This window comes from Neodiprion fabricii, unplaced genomic scaffold (assembly GCF_021155785.1).
Source record: "Neodiprion fabricii isolate iyNeoFabr1 unplaced genomic scaffold, iyNeoFabr1.1 ptg000057l, whole genome shotgun sequence".
NCBI classification, from domain to species: Eukaryota; Metazoa; Arthropoda; class Insecta; order Hymenoptera; family Diprionidae; genus Neodiprion; species Neodiprion fabricii.
Genome location: NW_025791600.1, coordinates 57357 through 84674, shown reverse-complemented (window position 1 = coordinate 84674; position 27318 = coordinate 57357). Strand labels below are relative to the sequence as shown.

The 27318-nt window shown below is 33.7% G+C and overlaps 1 long non-coding RNA gene across 1 annotated transcript in view; it reads right to left on the bottom strand.

Moving 5' to 3' along the window:
- Positions 1-1110: 1110 nt before the first annotated feature.
- Positions 1111-27318, bottom strand: part of LOC124187399 — a 68349-nt gene continuing 42141 nt past the window's right edge. The window contains exons 15-23 of the long non-coding RNA XR_006871932.1: positions 25735-26017; positions 22628-22910; positions 19521-19803; positions 16414-16696; positions 13307-13589; positions 10200-10482; positions 7093-7375; positions 3986-4268; positions 1111-1161 (exon numbers count right to left, since the gene is read on the bottom strand). This is a non-coding gene — a long non-coding RNA (uncharacterized LOC124187399). The remainder of the gene's footprint in view (positions 1162-3985; positions 4269-7092; positions 7376-10199; positions 10483-13306; positions 13590-16413; positions 16697-19520; positions 19804-22627; positions 22911-25734; positions 26018-27318) is intronic.

Below are 27318 nucleotides of genomic sequence, written 5' to 3'. Positions count from 1 at the left end.
TATATACATATATATATATATATATATATATATATATAGATATGTATGTATACATATACATTTATATATATCTATATTATACATTCATCTAAAGGAATATAAATGAAGGTAATTGACGTCAATAATGTGATGAAATAAAAAATAATTGTGAATGGAGAAATCATAAAAAAAAAATAAAACACAAAAGTAACGAATAATTAAAAATATTTAGGATTCTTCTGATGATTACACATAATTTTAAAAAATTGGAATGTTGTGGAAAAAAATTTTTTTTTTCAATTTGCCTTTTTTTAAAAGTGAATTAAAAATCATAATATACACATAAATATCCATATATATGTATATATATATATTTACATATGTCTATATTATACATTGATATAATGGAATATAAATGAAGGTGATTGATGTAAATAATGTGATGAAATAAAGAATAATTGTGAATGGAAAAATCATGATAAAAAAATTAAATGAAGAATAAGCGAATAAATAAAAATATTTGGGATTTTCGGATGATGATACATAATTTTGAAAAATAGGAATGTTGTAGAGAAAAATTTTTTTTTTAATTTCCTTTTTTTGAGAAGTAAATTGAAAATTATAATATACATATATATTCATATATATATGTATATATATTTTTTTTCCATATGTTTATATATATATATATATTTATATATATGGATATATATATACATATATATATATACATCTATATCCATATTATACATTTATATAATGGAATATGAATAAAGGTAATTGAGGTAAATAATGTGATGAAATGAAAAATAATTGTAAATGGAAAAATCATAAAAAAAAATAAAATACAAAATTAACGAATAAATAAGAATATTTCCGATTTTTCTGATAATTATACATAATTTTGAAAAATTGGAATGTTGTGGAATAAATTTTTTTTTATCAATTAGCCTTCTTCAAAAGTAAATTAAAAATCATAATATACACATAAATATTCATATATATGTATACATAGATATATATGTATATATATATATTTACATATGTCTATATTATACATTGAAAATGAAAGGTTCGTCGAAGTTCCGGTCAGGAAGAAGAAGAATTTAATAGTTGAAAAAAGTGAATATACAAAATCGACGTTTCGGCCGGGCCCTGCCGACCATCCTCAGGAAATAAAATCTAAATAGTTAACAAAAAATAGGATGCTTCAACAAAACAATTCAGAGTTGAGAGCATGGAATATGTTTAACAATACAATATTTGTTGTTTTACAGAATTAAGTGAAAATTAAACAGTTTTAACGCAGCTGTCAAAGTGACAGTTTTAGGTTACGTGTCAAAATTTGAAGATAGGTTAATCAGATGAAAAATTGGTTTAAGAGAAATGAAAATTTGTCAGAAAAAAGCTTATTAATAATTTGGAAAAAAGGAGATGGGAAAAGATTAAATTAATTTAGAGAAGATTACTCACAAAAAATGACAACCGGTACATGCTTAGATGTTGTTAGTGGTACAGCATTTCGGACGGAAGTGAAGGTTAGCGGGGAACCATCCGTAAATCTATGTTGTTGATCACGTGTGAGATTTGAACTGTGCTCGAAAGTCATGGAGTACAAAGGCAGTGACCAATCAGGAGTAAGGGGCGTTACTGTTTTGAGAACCAACGATAATGTAGACTAGAGGATGTTGGAGTATAGGTGGCTAAGATTTTCGATATCTGTACGTTTGTTAACCGAGTTCCTTTTGTTCTTAGAGATATGTATCATTTCTTTGATAATGCGTTTGTACCAATTCGGTTCTGTAGCAAGGGTTATAGAGTTGTTAAAATCGAAATTGTGACCCAGGGTCAAAGCGTGATCTGCTAAAGCGCATCTTTCAGTGACATGGCATTTGATATTAGAACGATGACCAGAAATTCTATTTTTTAGGTGTTGTGACGTTTGTCCAATATAACTCATGCTACAGTCTCGACATGGTATTTTATATACACAGTTGATTTTCTCTAAATTAGGAGTAACAGATTTAAGATGAGAAAAAAGAGACAGTTTGGTAGTATTAGATATTTTAAAAGTAATTTCAATTCACTCGTTCTTAAGAATTTTTTGGATTTGGCTAGATAGATTTTCTACATACGGTATAGAGATAGAGTTTTTAAATTTATCATTAACATCAGTTGGATTGTTGGAGTCTACATTCCAATCAATCGAGTTGTACATTTTTTCTATTCTATACTTTTTGATATCATTGATGAATTTGATAGGGTAGCCATTGGAAGTAAGAGTTGTTTCTACAAGTTTTAAATTCTTTTTAAGGAATTGAGGGTTTGATATTTTAAGGCAGCGATCGAACAAGGATATGGCGACAGATTTTTTGTGTTTGATGGGATGATGTGAGTTGAAATGAATGTATCTACCAGACCAGGTTGGTTTATGGTGCCAATCTAAGATTATGGTGTTATTGTGGTTGATTACCATAGTGTCTAAAAAACTGATTTTTCCATCTTTTTCCAACTCGAAAGTGAATTGTATACGTGGGTGAAAGCTGTTGAATTTATTAAGAAGGAGTTGTAGATTTTCGTTTTTAACACACGTTATAATATCATCGACGTAACGATAGTAAAAAGGTAGGCTGAAAGGAAGATTTGAAATGATTTTTTTTTTCCAAGTGTTCAAGTACCAGATTCGCTACTACTGGGCTAATCGGTGAGCCCATTGCTACGCCAAAAATTTGTTGGTAGAAATTATCTTTGTAGGCGAAATAGCATGAATCTAGACACAGTTTGGTGGCGGCTAGGAATTCTTTTTTATTAATGTTAGTGTGACCTTTCAAATTGGGCCAGTTTTTACTGATGATCGATATCGCTAGTTTAGTTGGAATGTTGGTAAACAATGATTTGACATCTAGGGATACTAACAGGTGATTAGGTGGAATTGTTTTTCCCCTGATTTTGTTTACAAAGGACCAAGTGTCCTTGATGTGATAGTCTGATGTACCTGTTATGTTAGATAAGACACAAGAAAAAAATCTCGAGATTTTGTAGGTGGGGGAATTGATGTTAGAAACAATCGGTCTGAGTGGAACATTTTCTTTATGAATTTTTGGTAGAAAATAAATTTTAGGAGGAAGAGAGTTATATGTTTTGAGATGTTTAGCCGAGTTGGAATCTATAAATTTTTTCTGTTGCCATAGACTTATCATATCGTTGACTTGTTTTTGTACTTTTAAAGTGGGATCACGAGAGATAAGGTTATAGGTAGTCGAATCATTAAGGATATCTTGACATTTTTGTTCAAACTCCATCTTTTCCATGACGACTGTAATGTTACCTTTGTCGGCATCGGTGACAACTAGGTGGTTATTATGTTTTAAGAATTCCTTGGTATGTTTAACCTTGGAGGTTATTTCAAAGTGAGTAGTGGGAGGATTTTTGCCAAGTTTGTTGCTAATGAGTTGGCTAATATTAGATCTTACTTTGTCTTTGGTGATTCCACTTTTGTTAAAAAGAGCTAATTCTACGCTGCTTACAATATCATCAATAGGTAAATTAATATTATTAAATGGTAAACCGTGATTAGGACCGAGTGATAAGGTCTCTTTAATTCCAGAAGGTAAATCTGTCTTAGATAGGTTAACTAACCAATTATTATTGTGAAACTCTTTAGGAGTATGTATAGATTTAAGTTTGTTGAATTTTCTAATATTATCTGTCTTAATAGCATTGAATAAACGATTGGCCTTATTTATATCCAAGTTGAAGTTTTTATAATCCAAATTTGTGAAATGGTTCGAGAAGAAAAGGTTGATATTATTATTAAGTTCTTGGATTAACTGCCTTTCTTGTCGATAACATGTTTTAATTTCAAGCGACAGACACTTTTGTTGAAAAACGCGTAATGCTTTGATGAAAGTTTTTTCACTTTTTAAATGTTGAAGGTTTTTGATTTTAAAATTTAGAAAATTTGGAATAATTCCAAATTGGCGGCATTTAAGGAGGAACACCTTACGGTTTTTGATGCGTGCTAGTTTTTGCCGGTAGTTCCAGATCTTCTTGGTTTGTGAGTGATTTGAAGTTCGGTATGACGTAGGATGACGGTGGTACGAGACGTCCACGAAGCCGTTTCGATGCATTGTGTTTAGGAAAGAAGTTTGTGACCGGGAGGTAGATTGAAAATGAAAGGTTCGTCGAAGTTCCGGTCAGGAAGAAGAAGAATTTAATAGTTGAAAAACGTGAATATACAAAATCGACGTTTCGGCCGGGCCCTGCCGACCATCCTCAGGAAATAAAATCTAAATAGTTAACAAAAAATAGGATGCTTCAACAAAACAATTCAGAGTTGAGAGCATGGAATATGTTTAACAATACAATATTTGTTGTTTTACAGAATTAAGTGAAAATTAAACAGTTTTAACGCAGCTGTCAAAGTGACAGTTTTAGGTTACGTGTCAAAATTTGAAGATAGGTTAATCAGATGAAAAATTGGTTTAAGAGAAATGAAAATTTGTCAGAAAAAAGCTTATTAATAATTTGGAAAAAAGGAGATGGGAAAAGATTAAATTAATTTAGAGAAGATTACTCACAAAAAATGACAACCGGTACATGCTTAGATGTTGTTAGTGGTACAGCATTTCGGACGGAAGTGAAGGTTAGCGGGGAACCATCCGTAAATCTATGTTGTTGATCACGTGTGAGATTTGAACTGTGCTCGAAAGTCATGGAGTACAAAGGCAGTGACCAATCAGGAGTAAGGGGCGTTACTGTTTTGAGAACCAACGATAATGTAGACTAGAGGATGTTGGAGTATAGGTGGCTAAGATTTTCGATATCTGTACGTTTGTTAACCGAGTTCCTTTTGTTCTTAGAGATATGTATCATTTCTTTGATAATGCGTTTGTACCAATTCGGTTCTGTAGCAAGGGTTATAGAGTTGTTAAAATCGAAATTGTGACCCAGGGTCAAAGCGTGATCTGCTAAAGCGCATCTTTCAGTGACATGGCATTTGATATTAGAACGATGACCAGAAATTCTATTTTTTAGGTGTTGTGACGTTTGTCCAATATAACTCATGCTACAGTCTCGACATGGTATTTTATATACACAGTTGATTTTCTCTAAATTAGGAGTAACAGATTTAAGATGAGAAAAAAGAGACAGTTTGGTAGTATTAGATATTTTAAAAGTAATTTCAATTCCCTCGTTCTTAAGAATTTTTTGGATTTGGCTAGATAGATTTTCTACATACGGTATAGAGATAGAGTTTTTAAATTTATCATTAACATCAGTTGGATTGTTGGAGTCTACATTCCAATCAATCGAGTTGTACATTTTTTCTATTCTATACTTTTTGATATCATTGATGAATTTGATAGGGTAGCCATTGGAAGTAAGAGTTGTTTCTACAAGTTTTAAATTCTTTTTAAGGAATTGAGGGTTTGATATTTTAAGGCAGCGATCGAACAAGGATATGGCGACAGATTTTTTGTGTTTGATGGGATGATGTGAGTTGAAATGAATGTATCTACCAGACCAGGTTGGTTTATGGTGCCAATCTAAGATTATGGTGTTATTGTGGTTGATTACCATAGTGTCTAAAAAACTGATTTTTCCATCTTTTTCCAACTCGAAAGTGAATTGTATACGTGGGTGAAAGCTGTTGAATTTATTAAGAAGGAGTTGTAGATTTTCGTTTTTAACACACGTTATAATATCATCGACGTAACGATAGTAAAAAGGTAGGCTGAAAGGAAGATTTGAAATGATTTTTTTTTTCCAAGTGTTCAAGTACCAGATTCGCTACTACTGGGCTAATCGGTGAGCCCATTGCTACGCCAAAAATTTGTTGGTAGAAATTATCTTTGTAGGCGAAATAGCATGAATCTAGACACAGTTTGGTGGCGGCTAGGAATTCTTTTTTATTAATGTTAGTGTGACCTTTCAAATTGGGCCAGTTTTTACTGATGATCGATATCGCTAGTTTAGTTGGAATGTTGGTAAACAATGATTTGACATCTAGGGATACTAACAGGTGATTAGGTGGAATTGTTTTTCCCCTGATTTTGTTTACAAAGGACCAAGTGTCCTTGATGTGATAGTCTGATGTACCTGTTATGTTAGATAAGACACAAGAAAAAAATCTCGAGATTTTGTAGGTGGGGGAATTGATGTTAGAAACAATCGGTCTGAGTGGAACATTTTCTTTATGAATTTTTGGTAGAAAATAAATTTTAGGAGGAAGAGAGTTATATGTTTTGAGATGTTTAGCCGAGTTGGAATCTATAAATTTTTTCTGTTGCCATAGACTTATCATATCGTTGACTTGTTTTTGTACTTTTAAAGTGGGATCACGAGAGATAAGGTTATAGGTAGTCGAATCATTAAGGATATCTTGACATTTTTGTTCAAACTCCATCTTTTCCATGACGACTGTAATGTTACCTTTGTCGGCATCGGTGACAACTAGGTGGTTATTATGTTTTAAGAATTCCTTGGTATGTTTAACCTTGGAGGTTATTTCAAAGTGAGTAGTGGGAGGATTTTTGCCAAGTTTGTTGCTAATGAGTTGGCTAATATTAGATCTTACTTTGTCTTTGGTGATTCCACTTTTGTTAAAAAGAGCTAATTCTACGCTGCTTACAATATCATCAATAGGTAAATTAATATTATTAAATGGTAAACCGTGATTAGGACCGAGTGATAAGGTCTCTTTAATTTCAGAAGGTAAATCTGTCTTAGATAGGTTAACTAACCAATTATTATTGTGAAACTCTTTAGGAGTATGTATAGATTTAAGTTTGTTGAATTTTCTAATATTATCTGTCTTAATAGCATTGAATAAACGATTGGCCTTATTTATATCCAAGTTGAAGTTTTTATAATCCAAATTTGTGAAATGGTTCGAGAAGAAAAGGTTGATATTATTATTAAGTTCTTGGATTAACTGCCTTTCTTGTCGATAACATGTTTTAATTTCAAGCGACAGACACTTTTGTTGAAAAACGCGTAATGCTTTGATGAAAGTTTTTTCACTTTTTAAATGTTGAAGGTTTTTGATTTTAAAATTTAGAAAATTTGGAATAATTCCAAATTGGCGGCATTTAAGGAGGAACACCTTACGGTTTTTGATGCGTGCTAGTTTTTGCCGGTAGTTCCAGATCTTCTTGGTTTGTGAGTGATTTGAAGTTCGGTATGACGTAGGATGACGGTGGTACGAGACGTCCACGAAGCCGTTTCGATGCATTGTGTTTAGGAAAGAAGTTTGTGACCGGGAGGTAGATTGAAAATGAAAGGTTCGTCGAAGTTCCGGTCAGGAAGAAGAAGAATTTAATAGTTGAAAAACGTGAATATACAAAATCGACGTTTCGGCCGGGCCCTGCCGACCATCCTCAGGAAATAAAATCTAAATAGTTAACAAAAAATAGGATGCTTCAACAAAACAATTCAGAGTTGAGAGCATGGAATATGTTTAACAATACAATATTTGTTGTTTTACAGAATTAAGTGAAAATTAAACAGTTTTAACGCAGCTGTCAAAGTGACAGTTTTAGGTTACGTGTCAAAATTTGAAGATAGGTTAATCAGATGAAAAATTGGTTTAAGAGAAATGAAAATTTGTCAGAAAAAAGCTTATTAATAATTTGGAAAAAAGGAGATGGGAAAAGATTAAATTAATTTAGAGAAGATTACTCACAAAAAATGACAACCGGTACATGCTTAGATGTTGTTAGTGGTACAGCATTTCGGACGGAAGTGAAGGTTAGCGGGGAACCATCCGTAAATCTATGTTGTTGATCACGTGTGAGATTTGAACTGTGCTCGAAAGTCATGGAGTACAAAGGCAGTGACCAATCAGGAGTAAGGGGCGTTACTGTTTTGAGAACCAACGATAATGTAGACTAGAGGATGTTGGAGTATAGGTGGCTAAGATTTTCGATATCTGTACGTTTGTTAACCGAGTTCCTTTTGTTCTTAGAGATATGTATCATTTCTTTGATAATGCGTTTGTACCAATTCGGTTCTGTAGCAAGGGTTATAGAGTTGTTAAAATCGAAATTGTGACCCAGGGTCAAAGCGTGATCTGCTAAAGCGCATCTTTCAGTGACATGGCATTTGATATTAGAACGATGACCAGAAATTCTATTTTTTAGGTGTTGTGACGTTTGTCCAATATAACTCATGCTACAGTCTCGACATGGTATTTTATATACACAGTTGATTTTCTCTAAATTAGGAGTAACAGATTTAAGATGAGAAAAAAGAGACAGTTTGGTAGTATTAGATATTTTAAAAGTAATTTCAATTCCCTCGTTCTTAAGAATTTTTTGGATTTGGCTAGATAGATTTTCTACATACGGTATAGAGATAGAGTTTTTAAATTTATCATTAACATCAGTTGGATTGTTGGAGTCTACATTCCAATCAATCGAGTTGTACATTTTTTCTATTCTATACTTTTTGATATCATTGATGAATTTGATAGGGTAGCCATTGGAAGTAAGAGTTGTTTCTACAAGTTTTAAATTCTTTTTAAGGAATTGAGGGTTTGATATTTTAAGGCAGCGATCGAACAAGGATATGGCGACAGATTTTTTGTGTTTGATGGGATGATGTGAGTTGAAATGAATGTATCTACCAGACCAGGTTGGTTTATGGTGCCAATCTAAGATTATGGTGTTATTGTGGTTGATTACCATAGTGTCTAAAAAACTGATTTTTCCATCTTTTTCCAACTCGAAAGTGAATTGTATACGTGGGTGAAAGCTGTTGAATTTATTAAGAAGGAGTTGTAGATTTTCGTTTTTAACACACGTTATAATATCATCGACGTAACGATAGTAAAAAGGTAGGCTGAAAGGAAGATTTGAAATGATTTTTTTTTTCCAAGTGTTCAAGTACCAGATTCGCTACTACTGGGCTAATCGGTGAGCCCATTGCTACGCCAAAAATTTGTTGGTAGAAATTATCTTTGTAGGCGAAATAGCATGAATCTAGACACAGTTTGGTGGCGGCTAGGAATTCTTTTTTATTAATGTTAGTGTGACCTTTCAAATTGGGCCAGTTTTTACTGATGATCGATATCGCTAGTTTAGTTGGAATGTTGGTAAACAATGATTTGACATCTAGGGATACTAACAGGTGATTAGGTGGAATTGTTTTTCCCCTGATTTTGTTTACAAAGGACCAAGTGTCCTTGATGTGATAGTCTGATGTACCTGTTATGTTAGATAAGACACAAGAAAAAAATCTCGAGATTTTGTAGGTGGGGGAATTGATGTTAGAAACAATCGGTCTGAGTGGAACATTTTCTTTATGAATTTTTGGTAGAAAATAAATTTTAGGAGGAAGAGAGTTATATGTTTTGAGATGTTTAGCCGAGTTGGAATCTATAAATTTTTTCTGTTGCCATAGACTTATCATATCGTTGACTTGTTTTTGTACTTTTAAAGTGGGATCACGAGAGATAAGGTTATAGGTAGTCGAATCATTAAGGATATCTTGACATTTTTGTTCAAACTCCATCTTTTCCATGACGACTGTAATGTTACCTTTGTCGGCATCGGTGACAACTAGGTGGTTATTATGTTTTAAGAATTCCTTGGTATGTTTAACCTTGGAGGTTATTTCAAAGTGAGTAGTGGGAGGATTTTTGCCAAGTTTGTTGCTAATGAGTTGGCTAATATTAGATCTTACTTTGTCTTTGGTGATTCCACTTTTGTTAAAAAGAGCTAATTCTACGCTGCTTACAATATCATCAATAGGTAAATTAATATTATTAAATGGTAAACCGTGATTAGGACCGAGTGATAAGGTCTCTTTACTTTCAGAAGGTAAATCTGTCTTAGATAGGTTAACTAACCAATTATTATTGTGAAACTCTTTAGGAGTATGTATAGATTTAAGTTTGTTGAATTTTCTAATATTATCTGTCTTAATAGCATTGAATAAACGATTGGCCTTATTTATATCCAAGTTGAAGTTTTTATAATCCAAATTTGTGAAATGGTTCGAGAAGAAAAGGTTGATATTATTATTAAGTTCTTGGATTAACTGCCTTTCTTGTCGATAACATGTTTTAATTTCAAGCGACAGACACTTTTGTTGAAAAACGCGTAATGCTTTGATGAAAGTTTTTTCACTTTTTAAATGTTGAAGGTTTTTGATTTTAAAATTTAGAAAATTTGGAATAATTCCAAATTGGCGGCATTTAAGGAGGAACACCTTACGGTTTTTGATGCGTGCTAGTTTTTGCCGGTAGTTCCAGATCTTCTTGGTTTGTGAGTGATTTGAAGTTCGGTATGACGTAGGATGACGGTGGTACGAGACGTCCACGAAGCCGTTTCGATGCATTGTGTTTAGGAAAGAAGTTTGTGACCGGGAGGTAGATTGAAAATGAAAGGTTCGTCGAAGTTCCGGTCAGGAAGAAGAAGAATTTAATAGTTGAAAAACGTGAATATACAAAATCGACGTTTCGGCCGGGCCCTGCCGACCATCCTCAGGAAATAAAATCTAAATAGTTAACAAAAAATAGGATGCTTCAACAAAACAATTCAGAGTTGAGAGCATGGAATATGTTTAACAATACAATATTTGTTGTTTTACAGAATTAAGTGAAAATTAAACAGTTTTAACGCAGCTGTCAAAGTGACAGTTTTAGGTTACGTGTCAAAATTTGAAGATAGGTTAATCAGATGAAAAATTGGTTTAAGAGAAATGAAAATTTGTCAGAAAAAAGCTTATTAATAATTTGGAAAAAAGGAGATGGGAAAAGATTAAATTAATTTAGAGAAGATTACTCACAAAAAATGACAACCGGTACATGCTTAGATGTTGTTAGTGGTACAGCATTTCGGACGGAAGTGAAGGTTAGCGGGGAACCATCCGTAAATCTATGTTGTTGATCACGTGTGAGATTTGAACTGTGCTCGAAAGTCATGGAGTACAAAGGCAGTGACCAATCAGGAGTAAGGGGCGTTACTGTTTTGAGAACCAACGATAATGTAGACTAGAGGATGTTGGAGTATAGGTGGCTAAGATTTTCGATATCTGTACGTTTGTTAACCGAGTTCCTTTTGTTCTTAGAGATATGTATCATTTCTTTGATAATGCGTTTGTACCAATTCGGTTCTGTAGCAAGGGTTATAGAGTTGTTAAAATCGAAATTGTGACCCAGGGTCAAAGCGTGATCTGCTAAAGCGCATCTTTCAGTGACATGGCATTTGATATTAGAACGATGACCAGAAATTCTATTTTTTAGGTGTTGTGACGTTTGTCCAATATAACTCATGCTACAGTCTCGACATGGTATTTTATATACACAGTTGATTTTCTCTAAATTAGGAGTAACAGATTTAAGATGAGAAAAAAGAGACAGTTTGGTAGTATTAGATATTTTAAAAGTAATTTCAATTCCCTCGTTCTTAAGAATTTTTTGGATTTGGCTAGATAGATTTTCTACATACGGTATAGAGATAGAGTTTTTAAATTTATCATTAACATCAGTTGGATTGTTGGAGTCTACATTCCAATCAATCGAGTTGTACATTTTTTCTATTCTATACTTTTTGATATCATTGATGAATTTGATAGGGTAGCCATTGGAAGTAAGAGTTGTTTCTACAAGTTTTAAATTCTTTTTAAGGAATTGAGGGTTTGATATTTTAAGGCAGCGATCGAACAAGGATATGGCGACAGATTTTTTGTGTTTGATGGGATGATGTGAGTTGAAATGAATGTATCTACCAGACCAGGTTGGTTTATGGTGCCAATCTAAGATTATGGTGTTATTGTGGTTGATTACCATAGTGTCTAAAAAACTGATTTTTCCATCTTTTTCCAACTCGAAAGTGAATTGTATACGTGGGTGAAAGCTGTTGAATTTATTAAGAAGGAGTTGTAGATTTTCGTTTTTAACACACGTTATAATATCATCGACGTAACGATAGTAAAAAGGTAGGCTGAAAGGAAGATTTGAAATGATTTTTTTTTTCCAAGTGTTCAAGTACCAGATTCGCTACTACTGGGCTAATCGGTGAGCCCATTGCTACGCCAAAAATTTGTTGGTAGAAATTATCTTTGTAGGCGAAATAGCATGAATCTAGACACAGTTTGGTGGCGGCTAGGAATTCTTTTTTATTAATGTTAGTGTGACCTTTCAAATTGGGCCAGTTTTTACTGATGATCGATATCGCTAGTTTAGTTGGAATGTTGGTAAACAATGATTTGACATCTAGGGATACTAACAGGTGATTAGGTGGAATTGTTTTTCCCCTGATTTTGTTTACAAAGGACCAAGTGTCCTTGATGTGATAGTCTGATGTACCTGTTATGTTAGATAAGACACAAGAAAAAAATCTCGAGATTTTGTAGGTGGGGGAATTGATGTTAGAAACAATCGGTCTGAGTGGAACATTTTCTTTATGAATTTTTGGTAGAAAATAAATTTTAGGAGGAAGAGAGTTATATGTTTTGAGATGTTTAGCCGAGTTGGAATCTATAAATTTTTTCTGTTGCCATAGACTTATCATATCGTTGACTTGTTTTTGTACTTTTAAAGTGGGATCACGAGAGATAAGGTTATAGGTAGTCGAATCATTAAGGATATCTTGACATTTTTGTTCAAACTCCATCTTTTCCATGACGACTGTAATGTTACCTTTGTCGGCATCGGTGACAACTAGGTGGTTATTATGTTTTAAGAATTCCTTGGTATGTTTAACCTTGGAGGTTATTTCAAAGTGAGTAGTGGGAGGATTTTTGCCAAGTTTGTTGCTAATGAGTTGGCTAATATTAGATCTTACTTTGTCTTTGGTGATTCCACTTTTGTTAAAAAGAGCTAATTCTACGCTGCTTACAATATCATCAATAGGTAAATTAATATTATTAAATGGTAAACCGTGATTAGGACCGAGTGATAAGGTCTCTTTACTTTCAGAAGGTAAATCTGTCTTAGATAGGTTAACTAACCAATTATTATTGTGAAACTCTTTAGGAGTATGTATAGATTTAAGTTTGTTGAATTTTCTAATATTATCTGTCTTAATAGCATTGAATAAACGATTGGCCTTATTTATATCCAAGTTGAAGTTTTTATAATCCAAATTTGTGAAATGGTTCGAGAAGAAAAGGTTGATATTATTATTAAGTTCTTGGATTAACTGCCTTTCTTGTCGATAACATGTTTTAATTTCAAGCGACAGACACTTTTGTTGAAAAACGCGTAATGCTTTGATGAAAGTTTTTTCACTTTTTAAATGTTGAAGGTTTTTGATTTTAAAATTTAGAAAATTTGGAATAATTCCAAATTGGCGGCATTTAAGGAGGAACACCTTACGGTTTTTGATGCGTGCTAGTTTTTGCCGGTAGTTCCAGATCTTCTTGGTTTGTGAGTGATTTGAAGTTCGGTATGACGTAGGATGACGGTGGTACGAGACGTCCACGAAGCCGTTTCGATGCATTGTGTTTAGGAAAGAAGTTTGTGACCGGGAGGTAGATTGAAAATGAAAGGTTCGTCGAAGTTCCGGTCAGGAAGAAGAAGAATTTAATAGTTGAAAAACGTGAATATACAAAATCGACGTTTCGGCCGGGCCCTGCCGACCATCCTCAGGAAATAAAATCTAAATAGTTAACAAAAAATAGGATGCTTCAACAAAACAATTCAGAGTTGAGAGCATGGAATATGTTTAACAATACAATATTTGTTGTTTTACAGAATTAAGTGAAAATTAAACAGTTTTAACGCAGCTGTCAAAGTGACAGTTTTAGGTTACGTGTCAAAATTTGAAGATAGGTTAATCAGATGAAAAATTGGTTTAAGAGAAATGAAAATTTGTCAGAAAAAAGCTTATTAATAATTTGGAAAAAAGGAGATGGGAAAAGATTAAATTAATTTAGAGAAGATTACTCACAAAAAATGACAACCGGTACATGCTTAGATGTTGTTAGTGGTACAGCATTTCGGACGGAAGTGAAGGTTAGCGGGGAACCATCCGTAAATCTATGTTGTTGATCACGTGTGAGATTTGAACTGTGCTCGAAAGTCATGGAGTACAAAGGCAGTGACCAATCAGGAGTAAGGGGCGTTACTGTTTTGAGAACCAACGATAATGTAGACTAGAGGATGTTGGAGTATAGGTGGCTAAGATTTTCGATATCTGTACGTTTGTTAACCGAGTTCCTTTTGTTCTTAGAGATATGTATCATTTCTTTGATAATGCGTTTGTACCAATTCGGTTCTGTAGCAAGGGTTATAGAGTTGTTAAAATCGAAATTGTGACCCAGGGTCAAAGCGTGATCTGCTAAAGCGCATCTTTCAGTGACATGGCATTTGATATTAGAACGATGACCAGAAATTCTATTTTTTAGGTGTTGTGACGTTTGTCCAATATAACTCATGCTACAGTCTCGACATGGTATTTTATATACACAGTTGATTTTCTCTAAATTAGGAGTAACAGATTTAAGATGAGAAAAAAGAGACAGTTTGGTAGTATTAGATATTTTAAAAGTAATTTCAATTCCCTCGTTCTTAAGAATTTTTTGGATTTGGCTAGATAGATTTTCTACATACGGTATAGAGATAGAGTTTTTAAATTTATCATTAACATCAGTTGGATTGTTGGAGTCTACATTCCAATCAATCGAGTTGTACATTTTTTCTATTCTATACTTTTTGATATCATTGATGAATTTGATAGGGTAGCCATTGGAAGTAAGAGTTGTTTCTACAAGTTTTAAATTCTTTTTAAGGAATTGAGGGTTTGATATTTTAAGGCAGCGATCGAACAAGGATATGGCGACAGATTTTTTGTGTTTGATGGGATGATGTGAGTTGAAATGAATGTATCTACCAGACCAGGTTGGTTTATGGTGCCAATCTAAGATTATGGTGTTATTGTGGTTGATTACCATAGTGTCTAAAAAACTGATTTTTCCATCTTTTTCCAACTCGAAAGTGAATTGTATACGTGGGTGAAAGCTGTTGAATTTATTAAGAAGGAGTTGTAGATTTTCGTTTTTAACACACGTTATAATATCATCGACGTAACGATAGTAAAAAGGTAGGCTGAAAGGAAGATTTGAAATGATTTTTTTTTTCCAAGTGTTCAAGTACCAGATTCGCTACTACTGGGCTAATCGGTGAGCCCATTGCTACGCCAAAAATTTGTTGGTAGAAATTATCTTTGTAGGCGAAATAGCATGAATCTAGACACAGTTTGGTGGCGGCTAGGAATTCTTTTTTATTAATGTTAGTGTGACCTTTCAAATTGGGCCAGTTTTTACTGATGATCGATATCGCTAGTTTAGTTGGAATGTTGGTAAACAATGATTTGACATCTAGGGATACTAACAGGTGATTAGGTGGAATTGTTTTTCCCCTGATTTTGTTTACAAAGGACCAAGTGTCCTTGATGTGATAGTCTGATGTACCTGTTATGTTAGATAAGACACAAGAAAAAAATCTCGAGATTTTGTAGGTGGGGGAATTGATGTTAGAAACAATCGGTCTGAGTGGAACATTTTCTTTATGAATTTTTGGTAGAAAATAAATTTTAGGAGGAAGAGAGTTATATGTTTTGAGATGTTTAGCCGAGTTGGAATCTATAAATTTTTTCTGTTGCCATAGACTTATCATATCGTTGACTTGTTTTTGTACTTTTAAAGTGGGATCACGAGAGATAAGGTTATAGGTAGTCGAATCATTAAGGATATCTTGACATTTTTGTTCAAACTCCATCTTTTCCATGACGACTGTAATGTTACCTTTGTCGGCATCGGTGACAACTAGGTGGTTATTATGTTTTAAGAATTCCTTGGTATGTTTAACCTTGGAGGTTATTTCAAAGTGAGTAGTGGGAGGATTTTTGCCAAGTTTGTTGCTAATGAGTTGGCTAATATTAGATCTTACTTTGTCCTTGGTGATTCCACTTTTGTTAAAAAGAGCTAATTCTACGCTGCTTACAATATCATCAATAGGTAAATTAATATTATTAAATGGTAAACCGTGATTAGGACCGAGTGATAAGGTCTCTTTAATTTCAGAAGGTAAATCTGTCTTAGATAGGTTAACTAACCAATTATTATTGTGAAACTCTTTAGGAGTATGTATAGATTTAAGTTTGTTGAATTTTCTAATATTATCTGTCTTAATAGCATTGAATAAACGATTGGCCTTATTTATATCCAAGTTGAAGTTTTTATAATCCAAATTTGTGAAATGGTTCGAGAAGAAAAGGTTGATATTATTATTAAGTTCTTGGATTAACTGCCTTTCTTGTCGATAACATGTTTTAATTTCAAGCGACAGACACTTTTGTTGAAAAACGCGTAATGCTTTGATGAAAGTTTTTTCACTTTTTAAATGTTGAAGGTTTTTGATTTTAAAATTTAGAAAATTTGGAATAATTCCAAATTGGCGGCATTTAAGGAGGAACACCTTACGGTTTTTGATGCGTGCTAGTTTTTGCCGGTAGTTCCAGATCTTCTTGGTTTGTGAGTGATTTGAAGTTCGGTATGACGTAGGATGACGGTGGTACGAGACGTCCACGAAGCCGTTTCGATGCATTGTGTTTAGGAAAGAAGTTTGTGACCGGGAGGTAGATTGAAAATGAAAGGTTCGTCGAAGTTCCGGTCAGGAAGAAGAAGAATTTAATAGTTGAAAAACGTGAATATACAAAATCGACGTTTCGGCCGGGCCCTGCCGACCATCCTCAGGAAATAAAATCTAAATAGTTAACAAAAAATAGGATGCTTCAACAAAACAATTCAGAGTTGAGAGCATGGAATATGTTTAACAATACAATATTTGTTGTTTTACAGAATTAAGTGAAAATTAAACAGTTTTAACGCAGCTGTCAAAGTGACAGTTTTAGGTTACGTGTCAAAATTTGAAGATAGGTTAATCAGATGAAAAATTGGTTTAAGAGAAATGAAAATTTGTCAGAAAAAAGCTTATTAATAATTTGGAAAAAAGGAGATGGGAAAAGATTAAATTAATTTAGAGAAGATTACTCACAAAAAATGACAACCGGTACATGCTTAGATGTTGTTAGTGGTACAGCATTTCGGACGGAAGTGAAGGTTAGCGGGGAACCATCCGTAAATCTATGTTGTTGATCACGTGTGAGATTTGAACTGTGCTCGAAAGTCATGGAGTACAAAGGCAGTGACCAATCAGGAGTAAGGGGCGTTACTGTTTTGAGAACCAACGATAATGTAGACTAGAGGATGTTGGAGTATAGGTGGCTAAGATTTTCGATATCTGTACGTTTGTTAACCGAGTTCCTTTTGTTCTTAGAGATATGTATCATTTCTTTGATAATGCGTTTGTACCAATTCGGTTCTGTAGCAAGGGTTATAGAGTTGTTAAAATCGAAATTGTGACCCAGGGTCAAAGCGTGATCTGCTAAAGCGCATCTTTCAGTGACATGGCATTTGATATTAGAACGATGACCAGAAATTCTATTTTTTAGGTGTTGTGACGTTTGTCCAATATAACTCATGCTACAGTCTCGACATGGTATTTTATATACACAGTTGATTTTCTCTAAATTAGGAGTAACAGATTTAAGATGAGAAAAAAGAGACAGTTTGGTAGTATTAGATATTTTAAAAGTAATTTCAATTCCCTCGTTCTTAAGAATTTTTTGGATTTGGCTAGATAGATTTTCTACATACGGTATAGAGATAGAGTTTTTAAATTTATCATTAACATCAGTTGGATTGTTGGAGTCTACATTCCAATCAATCGAGTTGTACATTTTTTCTATTCTATACTTTTTGATATCATTGATGAATTTGATAGGGTAGCCATTGGAAGTAAGAGTTGTTTCTACAAGTTTTAAATTCTTTTTAAGGAATTGAGGGTTTGATATTTTAAGGCAGCGATCGAACAAGGATATGGCGACAGATTTTTTGTGTTTGATGGGATGATGTGAGTTGAAATGAATGTATCTACCAGACCAGGTTGGTTTATGGTGCCAATCTAAGATTATGGTGTTATTGTGGTTGATTACCATAGTGTCTAAAAAACTGATTTTTCCATCTTTTTCCAACTCGAAAGTGAATTGTATACGTGGGTGAAAGCTGTTGAATTTATTAAGAAGGAGTTGTAGATTTTCGTTTTTAACACACGTTATAATATCATCGACGTAACGATAGTAAAAAGGTAGGCTGAAAGGAAGATTTGAAATGATTTTTTTTTTCCAAGTGTTCAAGTACCAGATTCGCTACTACTGGGCTAATCGGTGAGCCCATTGCTACGCCAAAAATTTGTTGGTAGAAATTATCTTTGTAGGCGAAATAGCATGAATCTAGACACAGTTTGGTGGCGGCTAGGAATTCTTTTTTATTAATGTTAGTGTGACCTTTCAAATTGGGCCAGTTTTTACTGATGATCGATATCGCTAGTTTAGTTGGAATGTTGGTAAACAATGATTTGACATCTAGGGATACTAACAGGTGATTAGGTGGAATTGTTTTTCCCCTGATTTTGTTTACAAAGGACCAAGTGTCCTTGATGTGATAGTCTGATGTACCTGTTATGTTAGATAAGACACAAGAAAAAAATCTCGAGATTTTGTAGGTGGGGGAATTGATGTTAGAAACAATCGGTCTGAGTGGAACATTTTCTTTATGAATTTTTGGTAGAAAATAAATTTTAGGAGGAAGAGAGTTATATGTTTTGAGATGTTTAGCCGAGTTGGAATCTATAAATTTTTTCTGTTGCCATAGACTTATCATATCGTTGACTTGTTTTTGTACTTTTAAAGTGGGATCACGAGAGATAAGGTTATAGGTAGTCGAATCATTAAGGATATCTTGACATTTTTGTTCAAACTCCATCTTTTCCATGACGACTGTAATGTTACCTTTGTCGGCATCGGTGACAACTAGGTGGTTATTATGTTTTAAGAATTCCTTGGTATGTTTAACCTTGGAGGTTATTTCAAAGTGAGTAGTGGGAGGATTTTTGCCAAGTTTGTTGCTAATGAGTTGGCTAATATTAGATCTTACTTTGTCTTTGGTGATTCCACTTTTGTTAAAAAGAGCTAATTCTACGCTGCTTACAATATCATCAATAGGTAAATTAATATTATTAAATGGTAAACCGTGATTAGGACCGAGTGATAAGGTCTCTTTACTTTCAGAAGGTAAATCTGTCTTAGATAGGTTAACTAACCAATTATTATTGTGAAACTCTTTAGGAGTATGTATAGATTTAAGTTTGTTGAATTTTCTAATATTATCTGTCTTAATAGCATTGAATAAACGATTGGCCTTATTTATATCCAAGTTGAAGTTTTTATAATCCAAATTTGTGAAATGGTTCGAGAAGAAAAGGTTGATATTATTATTAAGTTCTTGGATTAACTGCCTTTCTTGTCGATAACATGTTTTAATTTCAAGCGACAGACACTTTTGTTGAAAAACGCGTAATGCTTTGATGAAAGTTTTTTCACTTTTTAAATGTTGAAGGTTTTTGATTTTAAAATTTAGAAAATTTGGAATAATTCCAAATTGGCGGCATTTAAGGAGGAACACCTTACGGTTTTTGATGCGTGCTAGTTTTTGCCGGTAGTTCCAGATCTTCTTGGTTTGTGAGTGATTTGAAGTTCGGTATGACGTAGGATGACGGTGGTACGAGACGTCCACGAAGCCGTTTCGATGCATTGTGTTTAGGAAAGAAGTTTGTGACCGGGAGGTAGATTGAAAATGAAAGGTTCGTCGAAGTTCCGGTCAGGAAGAAGAAGAATTTAATAGTTGAAAAACGTGAATATACAAAATCGACGTTTCGGCCGGGCCCTGCCGACCATCCTCAGGAAATAAAATCTAAATAGTTAACAAAAAATAGGATGCTTCAACAAAACAATTCAGAGTTGAGAGCATGGAATATGTTTAACAATACAATATTTGTTGTTTTACAGAATTAAGTGAAAATTAAACAGTTTTAACGCAGCTGTCAAAGTGACAGTTTTAGGTTACGTGTCAAAATTTGAAGATAGGTTAATCAGATGAAAAATTGGTTTAAGAGAAATGAAAATTTGTCAGAAAAAAGCTTATTAATAATTTGGAAAAAAGGAGATGGGAAAAGATTAAATTAATTTAGAGAAGATTACTCACAAAAAATGACAACCGGTACATGCTTAGATGTTGTTAGTGGTACAGCATTTCGGACGGAAGTGAAGGTTAGCGGGGAACCATCCGTAAATCTATGTTGTTGATCACGTGTGAGATTTGAACTGTGCTCGAAAGTCATGGAGTACAAAGGCAGTGACCAATCAGGAGTAAGGGGCGTTACTGTTTTGAGAACCAACGATAATGTAGACTAGAGGATGTTGGAGTATAGGTGGCTAAGATTTTCGATATCTGTACGTTTGTTAACCGAGTTCCTTTTGTTCTTAGAGATATGTATCATTTCTTTGATAATGCGTTTGTACCAATTCGGTTCTGTAGCAAGGGTTATAGAGTTGTTAAAATCGAAATTGTGACCCAGGGTCAAAGCGTGATCTGCTAAAGCGCATCTTTCAGTGACATGGCATTTGATATTAGAACGATGACCAGAAATTCTATTTTTTAGGTGTTGTGACGTTTGTCCAATATAACTCATGCTACAGTCTCGACATGGTATTTTATATACACAGTTGATTTTCTCTAAATTAGGAGTAACAGATTTAAGATGAGAAAAAAGAGACAGTTTGGTAGTATTAGATATTTTAAAAGTAATTTCAATTCCCTCGTTCTTAAGAATTTTTTGGATTTGGCTAGATAGATTTTCTACATACGGTATAGAGATAGAGTTTTTAAATTTATCATTAACATCAGTTGGATTGTTGGAGTCTACATTCCAATCAATCGAGTTGTACATTTTTTCTATTCTATACTTTTTGATATCATTGATGAATTTGATAGGGTAGCCATTGGAAGTAAGAGTTGTTTCTACAAGTTTTAAATTCTTTTTAAGGAATTGAGGGTTTGATATTTTAAGGCAGCGATCGAACAAGGATATGGCGACAGATTTTTTGTGTTTGATGGGATGATGTGAGTTGAAATGAATGTATCTACCAGACCAGGTTGGTTTATGGTGCCAATCTAAGATTATGGTGTTATTGTGGTTGATTACCATAGTGTCTAAAAAACTGATTTTTCCATCTTTTTCCAACTCGAAAGTGAATTGTATACGTGGGTGAAAGCTGTTGAATTTATTAAGAAGGAGTTGTAGATTTTCGTTTTTAACACACGTTATAATATCATCGACGTAACGATAGTAAAAAGGTAGGCTGAAAGGAAGATTTGAAATGATTTTTTTTTTCCAAGTGTTCAAGTACCAGATTCGCTACTACTGGGCTAATCGGTGAGCCCATTGCTACGCCAAAAATTTGTTGGTAGAAATTATCTTTGTAGGCGAAATAGCATGAATCTAGACACAGTTTGGTGGCGGCTAGGAATTCTTTTTTATTAATGTTAGTGTGACCTTTCAAATTGGGCCAGTTTTTACTGATGATCGATATCGCTAGTTTAGTTGGAATGTTGGTAAACAATGATTTGACATCTAGGGATACTAACAGGTGATTAGGTGGAATTGTTTTTCCCCTGATTTTGTTTACAAAGGACCAAGTGTCCTTGATGTGATAGTCTGATGTACCTGTTATGTTAGATAAGACACAAGAAAAAAATCTCGAGATTTTGTAGGTGGGGGAATTGATGTTAGAAACAATCGGTCTGAGTGGAACATTTTCTTTATGAATTTTTGGTAGAAAATAAATTTTAGGAGGAAGAGAGTTATATGTTTTGAGATGTTTAGCCGAGTTGGAATCTATAAATTTTTTCTGTTGCCATAGACTTATCATATCGTTGACTTGTTTTTGTACTTTTAAAGTGGGATCACGAGAGATAAGGTTATAGGTAGTCGAATCATTAAGGATATCTTGACATTTTTGTTCAAACTCCATCTTTTCCATGACGACTGTAATGTTACCTTTGTCGGCATCGGTGACAACTAGGTGGTTATTATGTTTTAAGAATTCCTTGGTATGTTTAACCTTGGAGGTTATTTCAAAGTGAGTAGTGGGAGGATTTTTGCCAAGTTTGTTGCTAATGAGTTGGCTAATATTAGATCTTACTTTGTCCTTGGTGATTCCACTTTTGTTAAAAAGAGCTAATTCTACGCTGCTTACAATATCATCAATAGGTAAATTAATATTATTAAATGGTAAACCGTGATTAGGACCGAGTGATAAGGTCTCTTTAATTTCAGAAGGTAAATCTGTCTTAGATAGGTTAACTAACCAATTATTATTGTGAAACTCTTTAGGAGTATGTATAGATTTAAGTTTGTTGAATTTTCTAATATTATCTGTCTTAATAGCATTGAATAAACGATTGGCCTTATTTATATCCAAGTTGAAGTTTTTATAATCCAAATTTGTGAAATGGTTCGAGAAGAAAAGGTTGATATTATTATTAAGTTCTTGGATTAACTGCCTTTCTTGTCGATAACATGTTTTAATTTCAAGCGACAGACACTTTTGTTGAAAAACGCGTAATGCTTTGATGAAAGTTTTTTCACTTTTTAAATGTTGAAGGTTTTTGATTTTAAAATTTAGAAAATTTGGAATAATTCCAAATTGGCGGCATTTAAGGAGGAACACCTTACGGTTTTTGATGCGTGCTAGTTTTTGCCGGTAGTTCCAGATCTTCTTGGTTTGTGAGTGATTTGAAGTTCGGTATGACGTAGGATGACGGTGGTACGAGACGTCCACGAAGCCGTTTCGATGCATTGTGTTTAGGAAAGAAGTTTGTGACCGGGAGGTAGATTGAAAATGAAAGGTTCGTCGAAGTTCCGGTCAGGAAGAAGAAGAATTTAATAGTTGAAAAACGTGAATATACAAAATCGACGTTTCGGCCGGGCCCTGCCGACCATCCTCAGGAAATAAAATCTAAATAGTTAACAAAAAATAGGATGCTTCAACAAAACAATTCAGAGTTGAGAGCATGGAATATGTTTAACAATACAATATTTGTTGTTTTACAGAATTAAGTGAAAATTAAACAGTTTTAACGCAGCTGTCAAAGTGACAGTTTTAGGTTACGTGTCAAAATTTGAAGATAGGTTAATCAGATGAAAAATTGGTTTAAGAGAAATGAAAATTTGTCAGAAAAAAGCTTATTAATAATTTGGAAAAAAGGAGATGGGAAAAGATTAAATTAATTTAGAGAAGATTACTCACAAAAAATGACAACCGGTACATGCTTAGATGTTGTTAGTGGTACAGCATTTCGGACGGAAGTGAAGGTTAGCGGGGAACCATCCGTAAATCTATGTTGTTGATCACGTGTGAGATTTGAACTGTGCTCGAAAGTCATGGAGTACAAAGGCAGTGACCAATCAGGAGTAAGGGGCGTTACTGTTTTGAGAACCAACGATAATGTAGACTAGAGGATGTTGGAGTATAGGTGGCTAAGATTTTCGATATCTGTACGTTTGTTAACCGAGTTCCTTTTGTTCTTAGAGATATGTATCATTTCTTTGATAATGCGTTTGTACCAATTCGGTTCTGTAGCAAGGGTTATAGAGTTGTTAAAATCGAAATTGTGACCCAGGGTCAAAGCGTGATCTGCTAAAGCGCATCTTTCAGTGACATGGCATTTGATATTAGAACGATGACCAGAAATTCTATTTTTTAGGTGTTGTGACGTTTGTCCAATATAACTCATGCTACAGTCTCGACATGGTATTTTATATACACAGTTGATTTTCTCTAAATTAGGAGTAACAGATTTAAGATGAGAAAAAAGAGACAGTTTGGTAGTATTAGATATTTTAAAAGTAATTTCAATTCCCTCGTTCTTAAGAATTTTTTGGATTTGGCTAGATAGATTTTCTACATACGGTATAGAGATAGAGTTTTTAAATTTATCATTAACATCAGTTGGATTGTTGGAGTCTACATTCCAATCAATCGAGTTGTACATTTTTTCTATTCTATACTTTTTGATATCATTGATGAATTTGATAGGGTAGCCATTGGAAGTAAGAGTTGTTTCTACAAGTTTTAAATTCTTTTTAAGGAATTGAGGGTTTGATATTTTAAGGCAGCGATCGAACAAGGATATGGCGACAGATTTTTTGTGTTTGATGGGATGATGTGAGTTGAAATGAATGTATCTACCAGACCAGGTTGGTTTATGGTGCCAATCTAAGATTATGGTGTTATTGTGGTTGATTACCATAGTGTCTAAAAAACTGATTTTTCCATCTTTTTCCAACTCGAAAGTGAATTGTATACGTGGGTGAAAGCTGTTGAATTTATTAAGAAGGAGTTGTAGATTTTCGTTTTTAACACACGTTATAATATCATCGACGTAACGATAGTAAAAAGGTAGGCTGAAAGGAAGATTTGAAATGATTTTTTTTTTCCAAGTGTTCAAGTACCAGATTCGCTACTACTGGGCTAATCGGTGAGCCCATTGCTACGCCAAAAATTTGTTGGTAGAAATTATCTTTGTAGGCGAAATAGCATGAATCTAGACACAGTTTGGTGGCGGCTAGGAATTCTTTTTTATTAATGTTAGTGTGACCTTTCAAATTGGGCCAGTTTTTACTGATGATCGATATCGCTAGTTTAGTTGGAATGTTGGTAAACAATGATTTGACATCTAGGGATACTAACAGGTGATTAGGTGGAATTGTTTTTCCCCTGATTTTGTTTACAAAGGACCAAGTGTCCTTGATGTGATAGTCTGATGTACCTGTTATGTTAGATAAGACACAAGAAAAAAATCTCGAGATTTTGTAGGTGGGGGAATTGATGTTAGAAACAATCGGTCTGAGTGGAACATTTTCTTTATGAATTTTTGGTAGAAAATAAATTTTAGGAGGAAGAGAGTTATATGTTTTGAGATGTTTAGCCGAGTTGGAATCTATAAATTTTTTCTGTTGCCATAGACTTATCATATCGTTGACTTGTTTTTGTACTTTTAAAGTGGGATCACGAGAGATAAGGTTATAGGTAGTCGAATCATTAAGGATATCTTGACATTTTTGTTCAAACTCCATCTTTTCCATGACGACTGTAATGTTACCTTTGTCGGCATCGGTGACAACTAGGTGGTTATTATGTTTTAAGAATTCCTTGGTATGTTTAACCTTGGAGGTTATTTCAAAGTGAGTAGTGGGAGGATTTTTGCCAAGTTTGTTGCTAATGAGTTGGCTAATATTAGATCTTACTTTGTCTTTGGTGATTCCACTTTTGTTAAAAAGAGCTAATTCTACGCTGCTTACAATATCATCAATAGGTAAATTAATATTATTAAATGGTAAACCGTGATTAGGACCGAGTGATAAGGTCTCTTTACTTTCAGAAGGTAAATCTGTCTTAGATAGGTTAACTAACCAATTATTATTGTGAAACTCTTTAGGAGTATGTATAGATTTAAGTTTGTTGAATTTTCTAATATTATCTGTCTTAATAGCATTGAATAAACGATTGGCCTTATTTATATCCAAGTTGAAGTTTTTATAATCCAAATTTGTGAAATGGTTCGAGAAGAAAAGGTTGATATTATTATTAAGTTCTTGGATTAACTGCCTTTCTTGTCGATAACATGTTTTAATTTCAAGCGACAGACACTTTTGTTGAAAAACGCGTAATGCTTTGATGAAAGTTTTTTCACTTTTTAAATGTTGAAGGTTTTTGATTTTAAAATTTAGAAAATTTGGAATAATTCCAAATTGGCGGCATTTAAGGAGGAACACCTTACGGTTTTTGATGCGTGCTAGTTTTTGCCGGTAGTTCCAGATCTTCTTGGTTTGTGAGTGATTTGAAGTTCGGTATGACGTAGGATGACGGTGGTACGAGACGTCCACGAAGCCGTTTCGATGCATTGTGTTTAGGAAAGAAGTTTGTGACCGGGAGGTAGATTGAAAATGAAAGGTTCGTCGAAGTTCCGGTCAGGAAGAAGAAGAATTTAATAGTTGAAAAACGTGAATATACAAAATCGACGTTTCGGCCGGGCCCTGCCGACCATCCTCAGGAAATAAAATCTAAATAGTTAACAAAAAATAGGATGCTTCAACAAAACAATTCAGAGTTGAGAGCATGGAATATGTTTAACAATACAATATTTGTTGTTTTACAGAATTAAGTGAAAATTAAACAGTTTTAACGCAGCTGTCAAAGTGACAGTTTTAGGTTACGTGTCAAAATTTGAAGATAGGTTAATCAGATGAAAAATTGGTTTAAGAGAAATGAAAATTTGTCAGAAAAAAGCTTATTAATAATTTGGAAAAAAGGAGATGGGAAAAGATTAAATTAATTTAGAGAAGATTACTCACAAAAAATGACAACCGGTACATGCTTAGATGTTGTTAGTGGTACAGCATTTCGGACGGAAGTGAAGGTTAGCGGGGAACCATCCGTAAATCTATGTTGTTGATCACGTGTGAGATTTGAACTGTGCTCGAAAGTCATGGAGTACAAAGGCAGTGACCAATCAGGAGTAAGGGGCGTTACTGTTTTGAGAACCAACGATAATGTAGACTAGAGGATGTTGGAGTATAGGTGGCTAAGATTTTCGATATCTGTACGTTTGTTAACCGAGTTCCTTTTGTTCTTAGAGATATGTATCATTTCTTTGATAATGCGTTTGTACCAATTCGGTTCTGTAGCAAGGGTTATAGAGTTGTTAAAATCGAAATTGTGACCCAGGGTCAAAGCGTGATCTGCTAAAGCGCATCTTTCAGTGACATGGCATTTGATATTAGAACGATGACCAGAAATTCTATTTTTTAGGTGTTGTGACGTTTGTCCAATATAACTCATGCTACAGTCTCGACATGGTATTTTATATACACAGTTGATTTTCTCTAAATTAGGAGTAACAGATTTAAGATGAGAAAAAAGAGACAGTTTGGTAGTATTAGATATTTTAAAAGTAATTTCAATTCCCTCGTTCTTAAGAATTTTTTGGATTTGGCTAGATAGATTTTCTACATACGGTATAGAGATAGAGTTTTTAAATTTATCATTAACATCAGTTGGATTGTTGGAGTCTACATTCCAATCAATCGAGTTGTACATTTTTTCTATTCTATACTTTTTGATATCATTGATGAATTTGATAGGGTAGCCATTGGAAGTAAGAGTTGTTTCTACAAGTTTTAAATTCTTTTTAAGGAATTGAGGGTTTGATATTTTAAGGCAGCGATCGAACAAGGATATGGCGACAGATTTTTTGTGTTTGATGGGATGATGTGAGTTGAAATGAATGTATCTACCAGACCAGGTTGGTTTATGGTGCCAATCTAAGATTATGGTGTTATTGTGGTTGATTACCATAGTGTCT